This window comes from Ceratotherium simum, chromosome 17 (assembly GCF_057802395.1).
Source record: "Ceratotherium simum simum isolate JZ-2026a chromosome 17, ASM5780239v1, whole genome shotgun sequence".
Lineage (NCBI taxonomy): Eukaryota > Metazoa > Chordata > Mammalia > Perissodactyla > Rhinocerotidae > Ceratotherium > Ceratotherium simum.
In genome coordinates, this window is record NC_141916.1 from 59,920,574 (window position 1) to 59,940,857 (window position 20,284).

Consider the following 20,284-nt stretch of genomic DNA (forward strand, 5'->3'; position numbering starts at 1 on the left):
ATGCCTCTTAAAGAAAAGTGCTCAGCGAGGGCGTGGGTGCTGACAGGGCAGGCTCCTAGTATCCCTGTTACAGCGGGGCTGCCTGAAGGATAGCAGCTTGGCTGGCAGAGGAGGTCCCTTCTACGCTGAGGGTCTGAGATCTTAGCTCAGTCCTGCAGCTCGGGACCCGCTCCTTCCCACCCTCTCTTGCCCCCTGTGCCCACTGGCCTCAGTCAGGTGCCCAAAAGGAAGGGAAAATGCTGTGAGAACCGGACGTCCACAGGCAGGGCAGCTCTCCAGGTCACAGAAGGCCCCATCCTGACACCTCCTGAGCCCCTCCTGGCTCTCAGTGAGTGGGAGGAAGGGGCCTTCCTCGCAGCCACAGAAAGGAGCCCTGGCTTCCCCTCCAGTCACCGTAACCGACTGGGGAAGGCCTGGGCTCGTCCCTCCTCTGCCCTGGCACCCAGGGCCATGTGAAGTGGGTTTGGCAGAGGCCTCAGTGGTGACTTCTCTTTGCCAAGGTTCGATCCAAACAGGGGGAGAAGCTCTCAGCTGACACGTGGTGACTCAGCCAGCTTGTTCCACAGCCTTCAGAGTGCTATCCCTCCCTCTGGACCTCTGGCTCACTGCTTCTGTGGCTGCGTGTCGTTGTCATGTTTCTGGCAGAGGATCTGCCCTGTAACTGGGGAATCTCTGAGCTGGGACAGGGACAGGCCCCAGTTCACTCTGGGAACAGTCATGGAGGATGGACGATTTGTGGAACAATCCTGGAGAGCCCCCAGCAAGAGGATCCTATCACTGCCTCCAGCGATTTCTTTGGGACTGTGGACGAGGGGATCCCAGCACCCTTGATTTGGATTCTGATCCTGGCACGGTTCCTGAAACAGAACACACTCAATAAATATTTGCTGAATAAATAGCAGAGTGAATATGTGAATAAGAGAACTTGTTCATGGCCTAGAGGAGAGAACTTGTTCATGGCCTAGAGGTTCTAGAGAGGTGTAGCATGACTGAAAGAACACCAGATGAGGAGTCAGAAGCCTTGCATTCCAGACCTTTCTCTGCTCCTCACTAGCTGGGTGACCTTCAGTAAGTGTCTTGCCTCTCTGACCTCTGTTTGTTCGTTTCTCATAATCCAGGAGAGGATTATGTTCAGATGATCCTTTTATATTTTGCACGTCTGTGGTTCTTTGCCTGATCAATAGACCATTTGGCTTGGTATCAGTACAGTCATTCATACATTCATTCAATAAATATTTATTGAATGTCCACTCTATCCCAGGCTGGGTGCTAGAAATACAAAATCTGCAGAAACAAGGTCTCTGCCTTCACAAAGCTTATGGTCTGTAATGCCAGTCAGTAAACAATTTGGCAAATTAATAAACGATAATTTCAGAGCATTATCAATACTATGAAGAAGAAAGTAAAAAAGGCTAATGAGAGGGAGAGTTATGGGGCAGGTGGTAGACAGGGAAAGTCTCTGTGAGGAGGTGGTACCTGAGCTGAGATGTGGTGATAAGAAGGGACCACGGGGAGGCCTGCGGGGTCAAGCAGGGGGCAAGGACTCGAGGTGTGGCCCTAGCACATTGGGAAGAGGGAGGAATGTGAGGTGGTCAGAGAGGTGCGCGGGGGCTGGGTCACGTAGGCCATGGTGGGGAGTTTGGGTTTTGTTCTAAGTGTGGGGTTGGCAGGTCCTGTTAGCTTGCAAAGGCCTCCAAAGCAGCAGGAAGTATCTGGAAGAGTGTTGGGAGTCAACAGAGAAAGGTGAGGGTTAGTGCGTTTACTTTATCATCCCAAGAGTGATGTTTCTGTTGCCAGTGGGCCTGGGTCCATCTCACCAGGAGAAGAAAGCCCTGGAACATGCCAGTTGCAGAAACACATCAAAGGGACCTGTCAGAATGCTTCAGGAATGTGGAGGCAGGCTCCTCCAGAGGCTGTTATCCTGACTCTTCCGTACACTCTGGTGTCTGTGATCCAGCCTTAGTTATCTGGCAACTTCTCTACATCCAGATTCACGAGGGGAACCTTTCTGGCCATTCCATAAGGTCAATGTATACAGTCCCCCACCCCAGGTGGGCTGGAGTTGTTTCAGAGTGTCAGCCCACTCAGCAGGCTGCCTCCCCGAGGCATCTGACCTTTGCAGCCTTTTGCTCTCAGAGGACAAGGAGTGTGGAGACAGCACTAGGGATGTCTAGATTTCTGTCTATCTGGAATGCCCTTGGTCCTCATCCATCTGGAGGGAGGGTGAGGGCAGCCTGCATTCTCAAGTTCAGCCCTTTCCTTTTATGGCAGCCCAGGGGCAGAGGTCAGCCTCATGTAAGCCGTAATAACCCAGTCCACAAGAGGATACCATGAACCTGAAGCCTGTCCAAGTCTTTGGAGGGCAATGTTAGAGGGTTAACTGCTCCTTCCCATCATTGCCTTATTTGGGGAGTACTGCCAGGTTGGCACAAGACTCGGGTATGGGGAGTGAGCACTGAGCTGGGTGGTCCCTGGTCTAGTCCTGGCACAGCCCCCAGCTGGCCGTGTGCCCCTGGTGGTGATGCCTGGCATTTATGAGCGCTTCTAGTGCTGCAGCTATGTGCCTTACAGGCACCACCTCACCCAGTCCTCCAGCAACCATAGGAGGTGGAGGTGCTGTGATCCCCTGTGACAGAGAAGCAAACAGAAAAGTGGGTGACTTTTGCACCCAGGCGGTGAGAACCCAGAGTCCATGCTCTTGGACTCTCCTCTACTGCTTGGGCAGGTGGCTTCAGTGGCTGGGCCTCAGTTTCCTCATCTGTAAGATGGGGGTGGTGGACTGATCTTTAAAGTCCCTGCTGATGCTAATGTTATATGGATTCCTTCTATGAACCCCAGCAGACTACAGACCGTTGACAGCACCAAGGTCCACATTCCAAAGGGAGGAAACAAGGGCATAATCAGTGCATACAAATTATCTTTAGGAATCAATCAAAAGAGTGCAAACCAAGAAAATACTTGGTATTCCATTATGCTCCCTCTCAAATTGTATATTTGGGGGGAACTTTAAAGGACTTGTTGAAAAGACTATTAATGTGGGATTTCTTGTGTTTTGTAGTTGTGGTAGGGGTCCAGTTATGATACTTGTCCTAGGCCTTGCTCTGACTTTCCTCCCCACCCCCAGTGGGACATGCTATTTATATGTTGTAAGTTGTGTCTCTAGTTTACTCTAAAATTGCCTACAGACATTTGACTATAAGTCTATAATCACTGGCATTAGCAGTGTTTGAAGAAAATAACTATAGTAGGCTAGCAAAGATTAACTGAACCCCACTGTCTCTTGTGGTCAGCACCACATGGGCTGAAGAGGCGTAAGTGTCCCTACACAACTGCTGAGTAAGCAGAACTAGGACATATGGAAAAATGAGGAGCCGATCTATAGGATTCTGACTGTAATATGATTAGTAGAAGGCCAAAAAGGAGGTGATTTGTGTGGACTGGAGTGGTAGAAGAGAAGAGATTTTCCTGGAAGAAGTTGGGCTTGAGTGAAGCCTGGAAGGTTGTGGAGGAATTGGCTAGACCACTGGTAGGAGTGAAGGGATTCCAGGTAAGAAAAATCGGAGGTACAATTCCATGCAAAAGGTACGATTTTGACATATAAACATGGAGTTCTCAATGTTCAGCCTAAGAACCTTCTTGGGGTGATCTGCATTTTTTCATCAACGCATCTTTATTGAGCACCTGCTTGCGTGTAAGGCACAGCGTGCTTATGACGTACGTACAGTTCCTGCCCTCATGGCTCCTCGTTCTAGCTCAGGAAGACAGGCAGCATCTAATTAAATAACTAACTCTTGGATTATGATTTGCCTTTAAAATATTTATGTTTACATTTGGATGTGACTATATTTGTTTTAAACAATTTTATTTATTTTTTCCCCCAAAGCCCCAGTAGATAGTTGTATGTCATAGTTGCACATCCTTCTAGTTGCTGCATGTGGGACACGGCCTCAGCATGGCCAGAGAAGCGGTGCGTCGGTGCGCGCCTGGGATCCAAACCCGGGCCCCCAACAGTGGAGCGAGCGCATTTAACCGCTAAGCCACGGGGCCAGCCCCTGGATGTGACTATATTTGTTTTAAATTAATATTTATGCTACTGAAAAAAAATCTGGAACTGATGATCACTTTGTTGCATGGAAGGGAGAGCTGTATCGTAAAGGTAACATTTCTCCTAAATTATGATTAAAAAAATGTTTTAGGGTAGATTGTGGAATTTTTCATCCTTCTGAAGTGGTTCCTAGATCATAAAACTTGAGAATTGTAAAGGGATGAAGAGCAAGGAGGAAACAGAAATCTCCAGGGATTGCTTGAAGTAAGGTCATACCTGTCCCAAGGTATTAGGAGAGGATTCCAGAAGGAAAGAAAACATACCCCAGGAGGAAGGAAGTGAGTAGAGTGTCCAACTCTCTACCACATTCGAGTCAGGAGGGCAGCACTTCATTGGAGATATAGTTCAACAGGAAACTCAATTAGTATGCAAAAAAACGGTTCTGTGTTTAAAAGGTGTTTAGCTGTTTAAAGGGAAGATACTGAACCTCTAAGTGTCATTTCTTAGGATGACTTGAAATTCTGGGTTGCCAAAGTCATTTTTTTCTCCCTGTATCCAGCCATTTCTAGAAAAGCTTGTTTATTTTTGTAAAAAAAAATTTTTGTTACAGTCATTTATCCTTTTGGAATCAGGATGGTTTTCAGCTTGAACAATTTTTTCTTTTCCTTTTCTGCAAGGTAGGATTCTTGGGTTTGGCCTTTTGGAGGTAAATAATACAACTCTTTGTTTACTCTGGTGGACCTTTGCTTATGTTAGAGCTATTTTACCTCAAGCGTTTGTAATTCTATAAATTGAAATCAGCTTTCTTAAACTTGTGGATTCCTTAGATTTGAAACCGATGCTTGGTTATATTTATAGCAACAATGCACCTCTTATTGTAGGTTTATTCATTTGTTTGCTTGTTCATTTATTTTTTTATCCTTTGCTCATTCAACTACCATTTATTGAGTGCCTACTTTGCTCTAGGCCCTGGGCAAGGGGCATTTAGTTATAGAAGACATTGTGGGGAAAACACTAAGTTCATCTCTGTTACTGTAAATGTCAACTATTGCCATGTGTGGGGTTTGGTGGAAGGCATGGATTTTCCTGGTGTTTGTTTTTCTTGACTGAATTCTCCTGATAGTCAGTTTGTGCCTAGCATTTCAAGAGTCTGGAGAGGCCCCGCAGTGTAGAGAAAGTGCTGACCTGGGACCAGAAATGCTAACCTGGCTCTCTGCCCGTGGGCAAGTCACTTAACTTTTTCTGAGCCTCAGTTTCCATCTGTTACTTAGCACTAATTATGCCTACTTAACTCACAGGTTTTATTTTGTGAGGAGCATTATCTCACTAGAGATAATGTTTCTAAAAGCTCTTTGAAAATTGTGCAGCATTATTCAAATTGAAAGTATTATTATTTTATTATTGAGTGCCTACCAATTCCACACAAAGGGTGGTGACAAAAGGAGAGAGGGCGTTATTGTCCCCACTCTGCTCCATCACTGCGCTGGGTATCGTGGGTGTGTTTGGATTGCGGATGGGGCGGTCCAAGAAAAGACCAGAGCATAGTTCCTGCCCTTGAGGAGTTTAGGGTCAGATTTGGGTGACAAGAACCAATTAGAGAATCATGTAATAGTAGTTGAGAGAAGGGAGAGAGGGCTTGAGGATCACTCTAGGGCTTTCTTGCTCCAAAATTCTAGTTTTGGTCAGGAAAGGCTTCATCTGGGAAGAGGCACTTGAGCTTGGCTGGCATCAGCATCAACATCAGCTTCTTACTATCATCATTAGTAAAATGAATATTTATTGAGTAGCAGTATGTGGCAAGGGACATACAGTTTGGCTGGGGAGTCCGGACGCTTGCATAAAAAAAGATAACTAATGGTACATAGTTCCTTACACTGGGGCCCAGATGAGGGAGACGCCAATTGCTGTGGGGAACCAGAGGAGAGGGCAGCCCTAGGTTTGGGGTCGTTGGGAAAGGCCACTGAGAAGCGGTGGACCCTGACCTGAAGGAAGGGCAGGATTTAGACAAAAGCAGAACCATCTGGAAAAGCATTTCATGTTTCTGCTTATTGATAGCATTTAATTTTCTGTTTTCCCATTAAGCTTGAAGAGATTGCTTTCTCCTCTCAATATCTTGTTTTGTTTACTTGCCCTGTGGGAAGAGCATCATAAAACTCAACTCAGGGAGTCTCTTCACCATTTCCTCTCTTCCTCTGTACAGAAGGGGTTTGTAGTGATCTACCTGTGACTTTACAGGCCTGAGTCATTCAAGGTAAATGTCTGAGGGTTAATATGACCCAAGTAGGGCTAGGTGTTGGGGGAGGAGGACAGAGGGAGGGAAGCCGGGAAGAGATGGGGAGAAGGGCAGCCTGAGTCTACCCAGAGGTGGGCAAATGAGAGAGAGGACAGACAGGGCCCCCTGAGAATGCTTCAGCCCCTCAAATTATCAAAGCAAATTCATTTGACTATAAGGCATATCTCTGTCCCTGGCTCTGTCCTTATCCAGATCTCTAGATCTATGAAATTCAGGGCTTTTGGGACCAGGATGGCATCTAGGGAAATTAAACAAATCACTGAGACAGGGTGGCAACCCCCAAAATGTTGAGATTCACTTGTTTAGTATTTCAGAAGCTTCAAAGGAATTGAACCATGTAGGTTAAATTTCAAGAAATGGGGCTGACCAGAGCAAAAGGAGAGTTAGAAACTAACTGCAGGGGTTGAAGGTGGAGATAAATTCTGCCCTCTAGCCAGGCCAGCCTCCCTTCCAGACACTGCGTTTCTGTGACGTTAATACAGTGGGAGGATTATCGACAACCTCCTCGGGCAGCCTTGGGGAGTGAAATGCCAAATATGGGCAAGGCAGACACTTGGCTTTATTGGTATTGGGGCTTCACCCAAATCATGTGCTATGGATACTTTCCAGAGACCTCTTGCCTCTTTATGACAAGTGTTAGATAATTTCCATTAACTCAGTTATTGGTAGAGAAGGCAGAACGGTGAGGCGGTGGAGAGAGAAAAGATCCAACGGGGCTCAGAATTACCTGGAGGAACAGAGAGATAAAGAGAGAAGTGGAGAGAGCGTGTCTTAGGACAATAACATGTAGAAGGAAATCATGAAAACACCATGACCCGATTGGAAGGAGAGGGAATGCGAATTATAAACTGAAAGGACACTGCTCTCTACTTTCTCCAACCTTTTTGGAGACTTCTTTTGGTAATTAAATAGGCAGCAGGTTTTCTCCCAGGTGAATCATTTTGAAAAATTCACCCCTTAACAGTTGGATTTCCGTGTTCTTGATCCGTAATCCTGGGATTACCTCTGTCGGTGGTGCGGGGTCCCATTGGAAAGCAGTGTGCTGTTGGTACATCTGGTGATAGTTAGGAGGATGCTGGGAACAAGAATGTGTTTATGCAACTTCTAGGGCTTTCTTATTATTTGTATGTTCACATGCATACACACACACACACACACACACACACACACACACGCACTTATATAAAACCTGTCAAATCTTTCAAAAATTTTTGAAGGAATTAGCATTACAAAGTCATAAAGAAATCTCTGAAGGGACTTTAGAGTAGAGAAAGAGGAGGGAAAAAGTCTGAATATATCACCCTGCAGCAAACCAATCATCCACACAACCGCAGAAATCTCTGATAAATCTCTTGTGAAGTAAACTCCCTCCTGCTTGACAGTTCTCTTTGGAAACATTGACTCTGCCTTTCATATTAAAATATTGCCTTGAAAAGACCTGCTGTGGAGATATTGATCCCACTTATGAGCAAGGAGGCATCTCAACTTGTCTTCCAGCCACTACTCAAAGATTCCACATGTTGGGCCAGCCCTGTGGCGTAGCGGTTAAGTGCGTGCGCTCCGCCGCTGGCTGCCTGGGTTCGGATCCCGGGCGCGCACTGATGCACTGCTTGTCAGGCCATCCTGTGGCAGCGTCCCATATAAAGTGGAGGAAGATGGGCATAGATGTTAGCCCATGGCCAGTCTTCCTCAGAAAAAAAAAAAAAAAGAGGAGGATTGGCATGGATGTTAGCTCAGGGCTGATCTTCCTCACACACACAAAAAAAGATTCCACATGTTAACCTCTGCTGTTCACATTTGTGTATTTAACCAAACTCTTTCCATGGCCAGGCCAGGGCTCCTGATTTTTGGGACTGCATTACAGTCCAGAGGTTCTGGGTCACATCTTCCATTTAGCTACCATTTACGTTTAAGCATACTGATAACAATTACTACTATTATAGTTCTAGAGCATGTATCCTGTACCAGGAACTTTAATCCTTATAACAACTCTGCAGCTCTAGAGTTTTCAAACAAGGGAGCGGGTTTAGAGGCAAGGTAACCTTGCTAGGGTCACACAGCTGGGAAATGGGGGAGCTGGGATTTGAACCAAGTTCTGTGCAACTCTAATTGCTTGTTCTTTCCAGTGTACCAAATGTTTGCAGCCATGTCTACCTCAGATGTGTTGTTGAGGGGGTCTGAGGAGGGGGGAGGGGGGTCTGGTGTCTGAGACCACAGGAGTGAGCAAGTGGAGGTCCCCCTGCCCGGAGCGGGGAGGGACTTGGGCTCCCTCAGCCGTGTGCACTCCCAGAAGCCACTACAGGCAGGCTAGGGGTGTCTGTGGGACTCATCGCTTTGTATCCTGCCTGGACCAACCCGGACATTTGTTTTTTGGCCTTTCCAGTGGAGACTCCACGTAGGATTTGATTTTTCCCAGGGTCATCTGGGAAATGATGTCTTCCATCTGGGAAGATGTGGTCTTGGGGGTCACCTGAGCAGCAGAAGAAATCTTGCAAGATGACATTTGGGGCTTATGTGGAATTAACTCAGAAACTAATGAGTTTGCTGGACCTGAGAATTCACAAAGGGCATTTGAATGTCTGAGGCTGAGGAAGAAAGGGCAGCTCTGACCCATCTTGGGATTTTATGCTTTGTTCTTGTGACCCTTTGGAAATGCTTGGATAAACATACATGTCCAGACTTAGGCCAGGCCAGTGTGAAGAATCAAGCTGGGTGTGCATCCATTCTAGGCTCAAAGCCAAACGGAAGAGAGAGAGTCCTGTCAAAATATCATGGGAAATGTCATAGTCCTTTCTTCTAGACTCACTTAAAAAACCTGGGACCCATTTAATATTTCAATTGCAAGAATTATCTCTATTGATGGTATTTTGGAAAACAGGAGTCTAGGAAAATCCCAGCTGTAGGAATTCTTATAGTAGTAGAGAGCAGGCCACTGTCTTTTCTGGTTTTCAACAGTATCTTAATTTTCTTGACTGTTTATTAACTGTATACCATACCGGAAAGTTTCTTGGAACAGGACTGCCCTTGAATAGAGACAGTAGCCTGAAATGCAGTGGGAGAGTTTGTGTCAGCTGAGGGAAGCAGGTGGGCCCTGGACTTAGGAGAGCCAATGCCCAAATAAGGAAAACCAACTCCCAGAGGGCGTGTGCCGGTCCAGGCTGGGGCAACCCCCAAAGCAAGGCTGCTTGCGAAGCTGGGAGACTGAGCCTGGGGCACAGGCTGAAGAGGAGTGTCAGCATAGCCAGTGGCTTGGGAATCTGGATAGCAGGCAGTGTTAAAGGAACCAGACTGGCTTTATGAGTCAAGACTGGACAGTTGGCAGGAAGCAAGGGTAAGGATCCAGGTTATGACAACTGGTGTTGGGGTATCAGGCACAGAGACCACATAGTAGGTCATAGGAGTCAGGGATCCAAGAAGGAGAATGGGCGGCAGAGAGCCATGACATGGTGATGGAGTCTGGGCTGCAAGAGCGGCAGCCCCCAGAAAGGGGCCGGCGCACTCTGCATCAGCCCAGGGGCTTTCCAGGTTGCTGAGGAGCTGGCACTCAGTCCAGATGTGGCTGGCCTGGAGCTTGCAGGTTGAGATGAGTCAGGGTCTGGCTAAATGTGAATGAAGTAGCAGAATAGGACAGGTCTTGGCCCTGGTCCCTGGAGACGTCACTGCAGGGGAGAAGGCATGGTCCATTAATTGGCTGACCAGCAGAACTCAGGAGGAATAAGAGCCTCCAGGACTTCAACCTCCTCATCTCCCACCTCCACTGGGGAACAGAGCAGAGGAAAGACAAAGCAGAGGGCACTGCAGGATGAGTCTCGGGCAGTCAGGGTGAGGAAAGCCCACCTAAGAGGAAGAAGAGCCTGTTCACATCATGATATCCTGCCCTCTGAATTTCCAAACGTGGCTCCCGGGCTACAAAGCAGTTTTGATAACAATGATGCATTCTCTTTTCTCTAGAAAGTTAGGTGGTTTTAAAACAGATAAGGCTAATTTCATTCCCTCTGTGAATTCTGATGGAAAGGGCATTTCGTGAAAAACATGTGTGGGCTGGCGTGCGATGAATACTTATTTATGCTGGTGTTTTAAAGACAATGACACAGAATCAAAATTTAACCCGCAAGTTTGAGTTTTCAGTTTCCTTCTACTTCTCTCCTTCCTTGAGAAGGAGAGATGGGAAACTGTCTCTACCTCTCTTGTTCTTGATCTAATAACAGTCCCTTTCAGGTGCCAAGGGCCTGAGGCAGCCTGTGTCTTGGTGTCTTGCATGCTTCCCTTTGCATTGGTTGGCTCTTATGGCTGAGTTCACTGTTGGTCTGTCTTGGACAATTATGGAGAGGTGTGAGTAACAGTCACAGATTTCATTGAGTTCCACTGAACTCATGTGTGTGGTTCACAACAGACTCTAAAAGTGGTGTGAGATTCCTGTGGATACAGCTAAACTCAACTTGGTAGGAATCAAGGTTTATAGATCATTGGAACTAAAAGAAAACTTGAAGATCATGTTACCTAATTCCCTGGCTTTGCAAGAGAAGGAAATTGAGGATAAGTAAGATTTTGCTCAGGTCTAAATAAAATTGAAGTCACCTGTACCGTAGTCTGTGTTCTTTGTATACACTGTTGGCTGACCGGTGGTGGCTAGACAATGGGGTTTGAGATGGCAGGGATAGGTGTCTGACCGAGGAGGCGTTTCTATAGGCAGAAAGCTGTGCTCCTCATTCATAAGGCATTTGCATAGGTTTGGAGTAGCAGAACCAAAAATAGTCTTTCCCTTTTCAGGAGCAACTCTGCATAAAAGACTCACTGGCTCTGGAGTCTGTCCCTATCACATCCCTTTCAGTAGCCAGGCCAAGGGGTCTGGCCAGGAGGCTGGGTACATCTCAGCCAGAGAACGAGCACTTCTCATAGAGTGAGTCGTGAAGCTGGGCGCAGAGCCAGGTTTACAGAAATGGCTTTGTATTGATGCAGAAGGGAGATTTATACCTTGTCTTGGCCTCCATCATGATGAGAGTGCTACAGAAAAGTAGGGATGTCACTGGGCTACTCTGGGAGACACATTAAGCTTGTTTTTCTCCATCCCAAATACATGGGCCAGTGGGCCCTCAGGAATCCATTTTCATACATGAGTGGATGAGCCAAAGATTGGGCAGAGGCTCATTTCAATAGCTTGTTACCTGCCAGTATGTCCTGAACCTGTGCTTCCCCAGGGACATAGCATGCCTCGGAGGGATCTGAGCCAAGCAGTGATGTGGCAACCAATGGGTGACTTATAGTCAGCCTATCTGGCAGATTCTAAACCCCATGTTTCTAGTGCCTTGACTAGTCTGAGGAGTTTGAAACTCAATCTCTCATTGCAAATTGTGGTAATGGTCAGTTAGCTTGAGGAAACATTAGGTGTGCAGTTCCCTAGTTAGCCACATCACAGCTGACCACAGGATGGTTGGGGTTGTTCAGACAAAAGAGGGCACAGACTCCACTAATGACAGAAATGACTCATTGTCACCCAATATCTGTTCTTTCCATCTTTCTTAGTAATAGAATTTTCAGCTGGGTACGTGACTGCCTGAAATAACAAACTATAGTTCCCAGCCTCCCTTGTGGCTAGTGAGGTTGTGTGACTAAGTTCTAGCTAATGGGGTATCAGCAGAAGTGATGTATGCAGCTTCTACGTTTTGCCCTTAAAGGAAAAGGTGTGCCCGCTCTTTTCCCTTTCTTCCTGCTGGCATGAATACAATCATGGTGATGAGCCATTTTGGATCATGCTGACCAAAGCAGCACCCTAGGGATGGTGGAACAACAATACAGAAGGTGCCTGCGCCGCTGACGAGTGGTGAAGGAGAGCCATCATACCAACCTGGACTTTCATGCAAGAAAGTTAATAAACTCTCATGTGTAAGCCCCTGTTATTTTGCTCTCTGTCAACTACAACTCAATTTATAACTTAAGTTATACCTTACTTATTGGGAACTTTGATTCTGAATAAAACAAAAGATTGCAGTTAGATAAGATGGCCAAGATCAAGTGGCATGGAAAAGACAAGACACCAGAACCAGAAAATGGAAGCACGTTGTTTCTATTCCTTCTCTTCCTGGTTCCCTTCTCACATAATAGGACTGCTGTGGTCTGTAGGGAAGATTGGTAAATCCCACTGGTACTGGGTGTCCTACAACCCTTTGTATTGGATAATACTAGGGTTGTTATCCAATTCTGGATTCTCCTAATGATTAAAGTGGTGACAAACTGAAATTGGAAGATAGATGAAGGCTCAAGGAGTTCTAGAAAAAACAGTTTGAGGCATCCAGCTGCCATCATGGTCAGCATGGCACAGACTAGCAGAATGAAGAGCCAGGAGACAGATTCACTTCTGATCTAACTATAATAATAAATTTTAGTGTCCATTGAGTCGATAGAGTAGTTGGTTCCACTTTTATTTCTTTTTTGCGTCTGTTGGTCCTAAAACAGCCTATCGTAACTTCCTTAAGGAACTGGCCCTTATTCTTGAGATTAATGAAAGACAGCATTCATTTTATAGAAGCGTTCTACCTACATAACTCTTTCTCCTTTTTAGGATGGAGGCTCCTTTTTTTATTGTGATAAAACGTACATACTATAAAATTTACCATTTTAACCATTTTGAAGTATACATATGGTTTAGTGGCATTCAGTACATTCACACTGTTGTACAACCATCACCACCATCCATCTCCAGAACTTTTTCATCTTTCCAAATTGAGACTTTGTAACCAACAAACACTAAGTCCCCATTCCACCCTCCCCTTAGGCCCCAGCAGCCACCACTCTACTTTCTGTCTCTGAATTTGACTACTCTAGGGACCTCACAGAAGTGGAATCGTACAGTATTTGTCCTTCTGTGACTGGGGGTCACTTTTGACTAAGGTGGGGAAAGGTAGATGAATTCCTTGCTAGTGGGAAGGAGCCAGGGACTGTGCTCACTGGGAATGTAAAGACTGCAAACTGTAATTCTGCCTTTTCTTCTAGTGGAGGATGTGGCTGCCCTGTGCTGAAATGTTTTCCATCATTTCATCTTTTAATTTTCTTTACTGGGAGATGAAGAGAATGGTGTCTGCCTTCTACATTTGGAGGCACACAAGCATGGATCATGAATAAGACAATGGGAATGTACTTGGCAAAATATTAAATATTAACTCTCTCAGAAAAGCTAAATTGTCACAGAATCCCTCCGAGCTCTGCCACTTTAATTGTGCTTTCATCCATCCTCAGACATGTCTTTTCCCTTGCCCCCACTCTGCTTCCTGCCTCACAAAATGCTGGGCAGAAGTTCTTTGAAATTCAAGAAAAAAGTAAGACTTCTTTTTCCTCCCCAGTGACACTCCTGAGGCCTCTTCTCTGACCAGGGAAATTTCCTATGTGAAATTCAACAATAGGCCTTCCCAGAGTTTTTCCCTTTAGATTCTCCTTTTAAAAGTCTCAGGTTCTTCCTGACAAAGGGAGGCTTAGTCATCTCCCCCCGTGACAGGCCCTACTTGAAAAGCAAACAACTAAGAGATCCTGCATCCCACTCTAGCCACGTGCTGCCAGGCCTGGCCGGAGAGTGAGGGAGGGATGATGCGCTTGGAAAGGCCATGCTGACACTCGGGATCATCTGGCAGTGAGACAAAGAGTGGGCGATCAGAAAACAAAATCTTCAGGTTATGTAAAGAACACCACCTCAGATGTGGAGAGCTGCTTCCTTCCAGTGAACTCTAGAATCCTCCTACTCCCTGACCCAGCCATGGCGGTCATGGCTGGCTGTGTCCAGCATCCTAGTGCCCGCTTAACAAGTAGGGACACTGAGGTGTTAGAGAAGGGAGACTTCTCACCCAGGCCAGTGTGGGCCAGGGAAGGACTCAGGATTAGGACTCAGGTTTCCTAGCTTGGAGTCCTGTGTTTGACTTTGGACTTGGTGGTGTTTCCAACCACTGCTCCAACGCCTTGGGATTTGCCGGGGAGAGAATCCAGTGCCCCAGGGCAGAAGTCACTGAGGGTTCACCAGGCAGTTTTACACATGGGAAGAAGCTGGAGGCCAGAAGACCCCCTTCTCTGATGACCCCTGCCTAGGCTGCCTCCTTCCTTCTCTCAATTCCAAAGGCACCTAATGTCTGATCAGAGAGTTTAGCACGCTGCTTTGTACTGTTTTCTCACAGTTTCATGTGTCAGCCTTGGCTTGCCAATGAGACAGAAGCTCCCTGCAGACAGAGGGAAGGTGGGTACTTCAAGATTGCCGTATGGATGTTGACAAAGCTCCTTGAAGTGGGATGTTCCCCTAGACTTGTTTCCTGAGGCAGCTCTGTGTTCCCAAAGAGAGCCATCCTGCCTTCCTGGGGTATAGGTGCCATCTCCCTCTGTTTATTGAGTTATCAGAAGATGAAAGATATCTTCACTTGGTGAATCCTGTGGCATTGTGAGAAGACTCTTCTATTGCAGACATAATTCTCTTTGCTTGCAGTCACACACACACACACACACACACACACACACACACACACAGTCACACCCCTGATGTGTAATGGGCCTTGTTTTGCATGGAAGACGTGAGCATGAAGATACATTTTCTCTGATGGCTGTTCCCTTGGTGCGGGACTGGTGTGCCTGTAGACGACAGGAGTTAGAACGTTAGCTCTCCAGGCTCTTAGAGACCGTGGAGTATAACACCTGCTCTCCACAGGTGAAGAGCTGCGGCCTAGAGAGCTTAAAAGGCCAATGAGCTTAGTGACTTAGGCAAATAATTTTACCTCACTTGGGCTTCAGTTTCCTTATCTGAGAAAAAAATAGGATTACCCTAAAAGGATCTTTAATAATGTTTTCAGAATTCTATACTGAGTTTTAATTGCTATTTTCTTACCATTGTTTTGCCTTCTTAGAACTGACTGGAATAACTAGATTGTTCCTTAAGGAATTTCTGACTTCAATCTCTTTTCCTCCTATAAAGGATTAATCAGTCACAGATTCATGTCTCTTGGGGCCGTGGCTGACTTAAAAGCGCTATAAGAATGTATTAGATTGCTGAGAGAAGATACTGCCCACCTCTTAGAAGACATCACCAATTCAAAACCAGGGCATCTCCTCTGAAAAAATGGGCACTTAGACTAGCTTAGACCTGCCCAGAGGTGGGAGGATGAGCCAGACATCCCTGGAAAGCCATTTTAGGGGAGCTTTTCACCTGCTTTGAAAAGTCTAATTATGTTCCACACTTAAGAGAGAAATATTTCTGAATCTGAGGATGTTCTCTCTTAAACGTTGAGCAAATTATTTAACTTCTCTCTTTACATGTCATGTCCATAGCTCACTGACACCTCTCATTTTTATTATTAATTTTATAAGTTGTTTTTCATTAAAGGGTAAAGATGCAGAAAAAAATCAATAGCTTAGACACAACAACAAGAATGGATCTGACAAACATAAGATTAAGTGAAAGAAGCAAGACAACAGAACATGTTCAGTAGGATTCCATTCAGATAAAGCTAAACACAGGCAGAGCTAAACTGTCTTTTAAGGTATACATGCATAAGTGGTAAAACCATAAAGAAAGTCAGGAAATGCTCATAGCAAAAGTCAAGGGAGTGGTGGGGCAGGGATGAAGTCATGCCGGGGGGACATAGGGATGGGTCTTTTGGGGTGCTGGCAGTGCTGTGTTTCTTGATCTGGATGGTAGTTACGTGAGAGTTCACTTTATAATTATTCATTAATCTGTAAAAATATGTTTTATGCACTTTTTTGAATGTATGCAATATTTTATAAAAATAGAATAAAGTGATATGGAAATCAGAAAAAAAGTCTACAGTAGTTTAGAAATTGCAGATCAATACGGCAGATTGAATGCTCTCTTCCAAAACCACACTAACATGATGGTAAAGGAGTCTTTAAAAAATGCATAAACTAGAAAGACAAAATGAATGGAAAAGAAGACAATAGCAACCACACACACACACACACACACACACACACACACGTTTGAGGGCTAGGTTTTTATTTGTTCTTTTTTTGTATTTGAAATGTTTTTTGATGATATACTTGGCCTGAGATTCTTTGCTATGGTCCTTAACAACCATACATCTACAACCAACTGCTCTAAAGGGCTTTGCTTCTCTGATGATTTTGCAGAGGCCTACCCATTCCTCTAGTTTCTCATTATGACCAGCCTCAATTAAGTTGATCTGGTGTTCAGCACACAGTTCCTCTACCTGCTTTTTCTACATAGGTTCATCATGGTTGGATGGAAGCACACACGGATTCTACAAGCTAGGCCATGGTGCGTGAGGGCATTATTCGGTACCTCTTTTTTTTTTTTTTTTTATGAGGAAGATCAGCCCTGAGCTAACATCTGCCAATCCTCCTCTTTTTTTTTTTTGCTGAGGAAGACTGGCCCTGGGCTAACATCCGTGCCCATCTTCCTTCACTTTATATGGGACGCCGCCACAGCATGGCTGGCCAAGCAGTGCGTCGGTGTGCGCCCGGGATCCGAACCGGCGAACCCCAGGCCACCGCAGTGGAGTACGAGCACTTAACCGCTTGCGCCACCGGGCCGGCCCCCAGTACCTCTTTTAAAGCAGTGTTAATATCCATTTCACTCCCAGGATCAATGCCTTCCTTGGCCATGGTGGTGGGTTAAGGTTGGAGCTGAATTCTGAACTCACCGGAGAGGCCCTGCCTCCATGCAACCCGTGGCGGTAGGAGAGACAGCAACAATATTTTGAAGTTGGAAAGTAGATGGACAAGTAGTGACTGACTTTGCACATATGAGATAGCTGAATCCTAAGCTGCTTTGGGGAAAATTGAGACAATTAAACTTGCAGCTCACAATTCCTGAAGGTTTGAGAATTAGTGGTATCAGGTATCTTTGGAAGTGGTGGTGGAAATGGGGCTAAGAACTGGAGAACTGGTTCAAAGTCTGTTTAAGAAGTAATTAGATCCCAGATCCCCACTCCCATTTGAGCAGTCAATACTCTTCCCCACTTCAGCTGAAGACTGGAGGGTTGTTCTCTATTGAGGGTGAAGGAGAAGCTCTTTGGACTGGGGCATGGCTGGCACAACTAAGGGCAGTGTATTAGGGTGAAAAGAGGGCCGAGACTTCTGAGCTTTCTCCCCTCTTGGCTCTCACAGTGCCAGCCCCTAGGCCTATACTTTCGAGACCGGAGATTTGAACGTACTTCTGGCATCCTTTAGGCTGACGGAGTTCACTAGCCTAAAGAAGAAAGCCCTAAAGATACGTCAGGGTCTACCCAATAGAACAATTCAGCTGTAGCTCTCTCTAGTGAAGCCTGGTTGACAAGCCCACTTCCCTTCAGAGTGTCCTGTCAGTTTTTCGTTGTTTCACTCTTAAATATGATCAATTAATGATACCTTAATATTTGAGGAAGTCTCTTAAAATGAAAATAGAAACCAAAGCAAACAAGCAAAGGATGCATATTTAAAACAGAATGTACAAGGAGAAGAAAACTTAAAAAACACCCACCACCACCAACCTTCTTTTCTGTCCTTAGAGAGATAAGAGAAGACATTACATCCCTGAAACAGAAACTAATTTCTATGTGAAAGGAACATTCAAGAAACAAAAAGGAACTCTTGGATATTAAAACTATGGTAGCTGAGGGCTACAAATGGTTGGAAAACAAAATTGGTGAATCTCCAAGAAAGCAGGGCAAAAAATCAGAGATGGAAATTAGGAGAAAAAAATATCACAATTAGACAATTAGGCCAGTCCAAGAAGTCCAAATCTGAATATTAGGAGTTCCAGAAAGAGGTATCTGAAAAAACAGCAGGGAGGGAATCTTCAGGGAGACAATCTAGTGCTTTTCCTAGAACTAAAGGGCTGTTGCCAGATTGAAAGGGCTCATTAAGCGCCCACACAAATGGATGAAATAGGCCTATATCAAGGGTACATCACTGAAATTTCAGAAAAGTGGGGACAATTGAATGATCTTACAAGTTTCTAGAGAGAAAAAAATATTATAAAGGATCGGGAATCAGCCTGGTTTAGGGTATTTAACATGGGAAGTTAGGAGACAGTGGATCAGTGCCCTCAAAATTCTGAAGGAACATGATTTCCAGTTGAGAATTTTATATCCAACCAAACTATCACTCAAGCAACAAGGTAGAACACAGACATTTTCAGCTCGGTAAAAATTCAACAACAACAACAAAAACAACCAAAACACCCCCAAAGCAAAAGCAACTTGGCTCCCATGCACCTTCTCTTAGGAGGCTACTGGAGGAAGTTCTTGACCATAAGGAGGGAGTAAACCAAGGGAAACGTGGGATTCAGGAAACAGGGACCCAACACAGGAGAGAGGCAAGTAGAATATGTGAAAGGAGGTGCTTCATAGTCATGATAGAACATAGGATATTGGTCTCAATTAGATTATGATATAACTATTGAGGAGGATGGAGAGAGGTTGAAGAGAGCTAAATCCTCACTTTCCATGGTAGGAAAAAAGTTAAAAATTGGTAAGAAGCTAAATAAGCATATTATTTAAAGATATGGAATTAACTACCAAAAGAAACAGCTAAGGAATTGAAAGTGGTTGGTGTTAGGGAGGGGGAAATGGGTGGTAAGGAAGAGAACTGTTGATTGTTATTTTTTTTTGTAATGAACCTTTTAGAACTATTTGACTTTTCAAATTATGTGGATGTATAACAGACAAAATAAAAACTGGAAAAATTTAATAGCTTACTGCTAGCAGGTGGCTATCTCCTTTGGAATTACTTCACATTAAAGGAAAATGAGAGTCCTATGTTGTCCATTCATTTATTCAACAAATCTCTTTTTGAACATTTATTTTGTGCTAGGCATTGAGGCGATTTCTTTATTCAGTGTTTGCCCTTATTTTTATTGCTCCTATTTGGACCTTCCTACTGGGACCCTAAGTTTAAGGAACTAGTGACCGCCTGTTCTGTACCCCTCTCTCCCTAGATTTCTGCTGGGTATGGCTGTGGCTCTAATGTGGTGTCAGGAAAGTGTCAGTTATGCTTCTTTCACGCTCTCGAATAGTAGGTTGTCAGCGGACATACATTTTGCTTTTTCTTCTATAGGGAAGAAGCATGTCCTAGCCACAGATTCCTAGAGGGCACAGTCTATGGTTTATTTGCTGAGCCCAGTGCCCGACACATAGTAGGCACTCAGTGGATGGATGGGCACAGTAGTTCTGACATGTGCCTGTTTCCTCTCTGCTGCCTCTCATCCTCAAGGTGGACCAAATATCCACCTTCCTGCATCCCCAGAACACCTCTTAGCTTAGGCGGAATGGGGCCATTAAGGAGGGCCTGCTGCAGCCCTCCTCACCTCTCAATATCTACACTCTTGCTACCTGAAATCTAATTGTTTGAGATTCAATACTTTGAATCTTGAAGGATATTTGGAATTTAATAAAAGTACAAATACCCCTAAGAGGAAAAATACTATGAACCATTGTCATGGTAATTTCCAACCTGTTGTTCTTACACTCCAATGTCTCATAAAGGGTATAATGGTGGCCAGAGTTCTTTTTATTATTTCAAAACACCTAATGGAAACTGCCCATTTATTCAAGATAAGGCTATAAAGAGTGACTAAAATGTCAAGGTTCTTTACTCTCAGCTGAAAGAGTCTCTATCAACTTGGTATGGTAGCTCTGGTTATTCCGTGCTGATTAGATGCTCTGCTTTGTAGCCATCTAACTTCGGTAAATGTAAGAGTGGGAGGGGGAGATAATAATTATCAGTACAGTTTATTTGGTTGACAAAACTTTGCCAAAGGCAGTATTGGGGTAGTGGAATATGATAGGGGTCTTTGGGAGTGAATAGATGAGGGCACTGCGTGCTGGCTCATCATTCCTGGGGATTTGTTGGCAGCCGGGCTGAGGGCAGGGTGGGGGGTGCAGGGAGCGGTGTGAGGGCACCAAAGATCTGCTTCATTGGCCTGCTGCATCACTTTGCTGAGGGCTGGCCTGAGGTGCCGG

General features: G+C 45.2%; 1 protein-coding gene across 3 annotated transcripts in view; it reads left to right on the top strand.

Moving 5' to 3' along the window:
• Window positions 1-20,284, top strand: part of CACNA1C (calcium voltage-gated channel subunit alpha1 C) — a 714,534-nt gene that overhangs the window by 164,686 nt on the left and 529,564 nt on the right. The gene's annotated exons all lie outside the window — the stretch shown is intronic.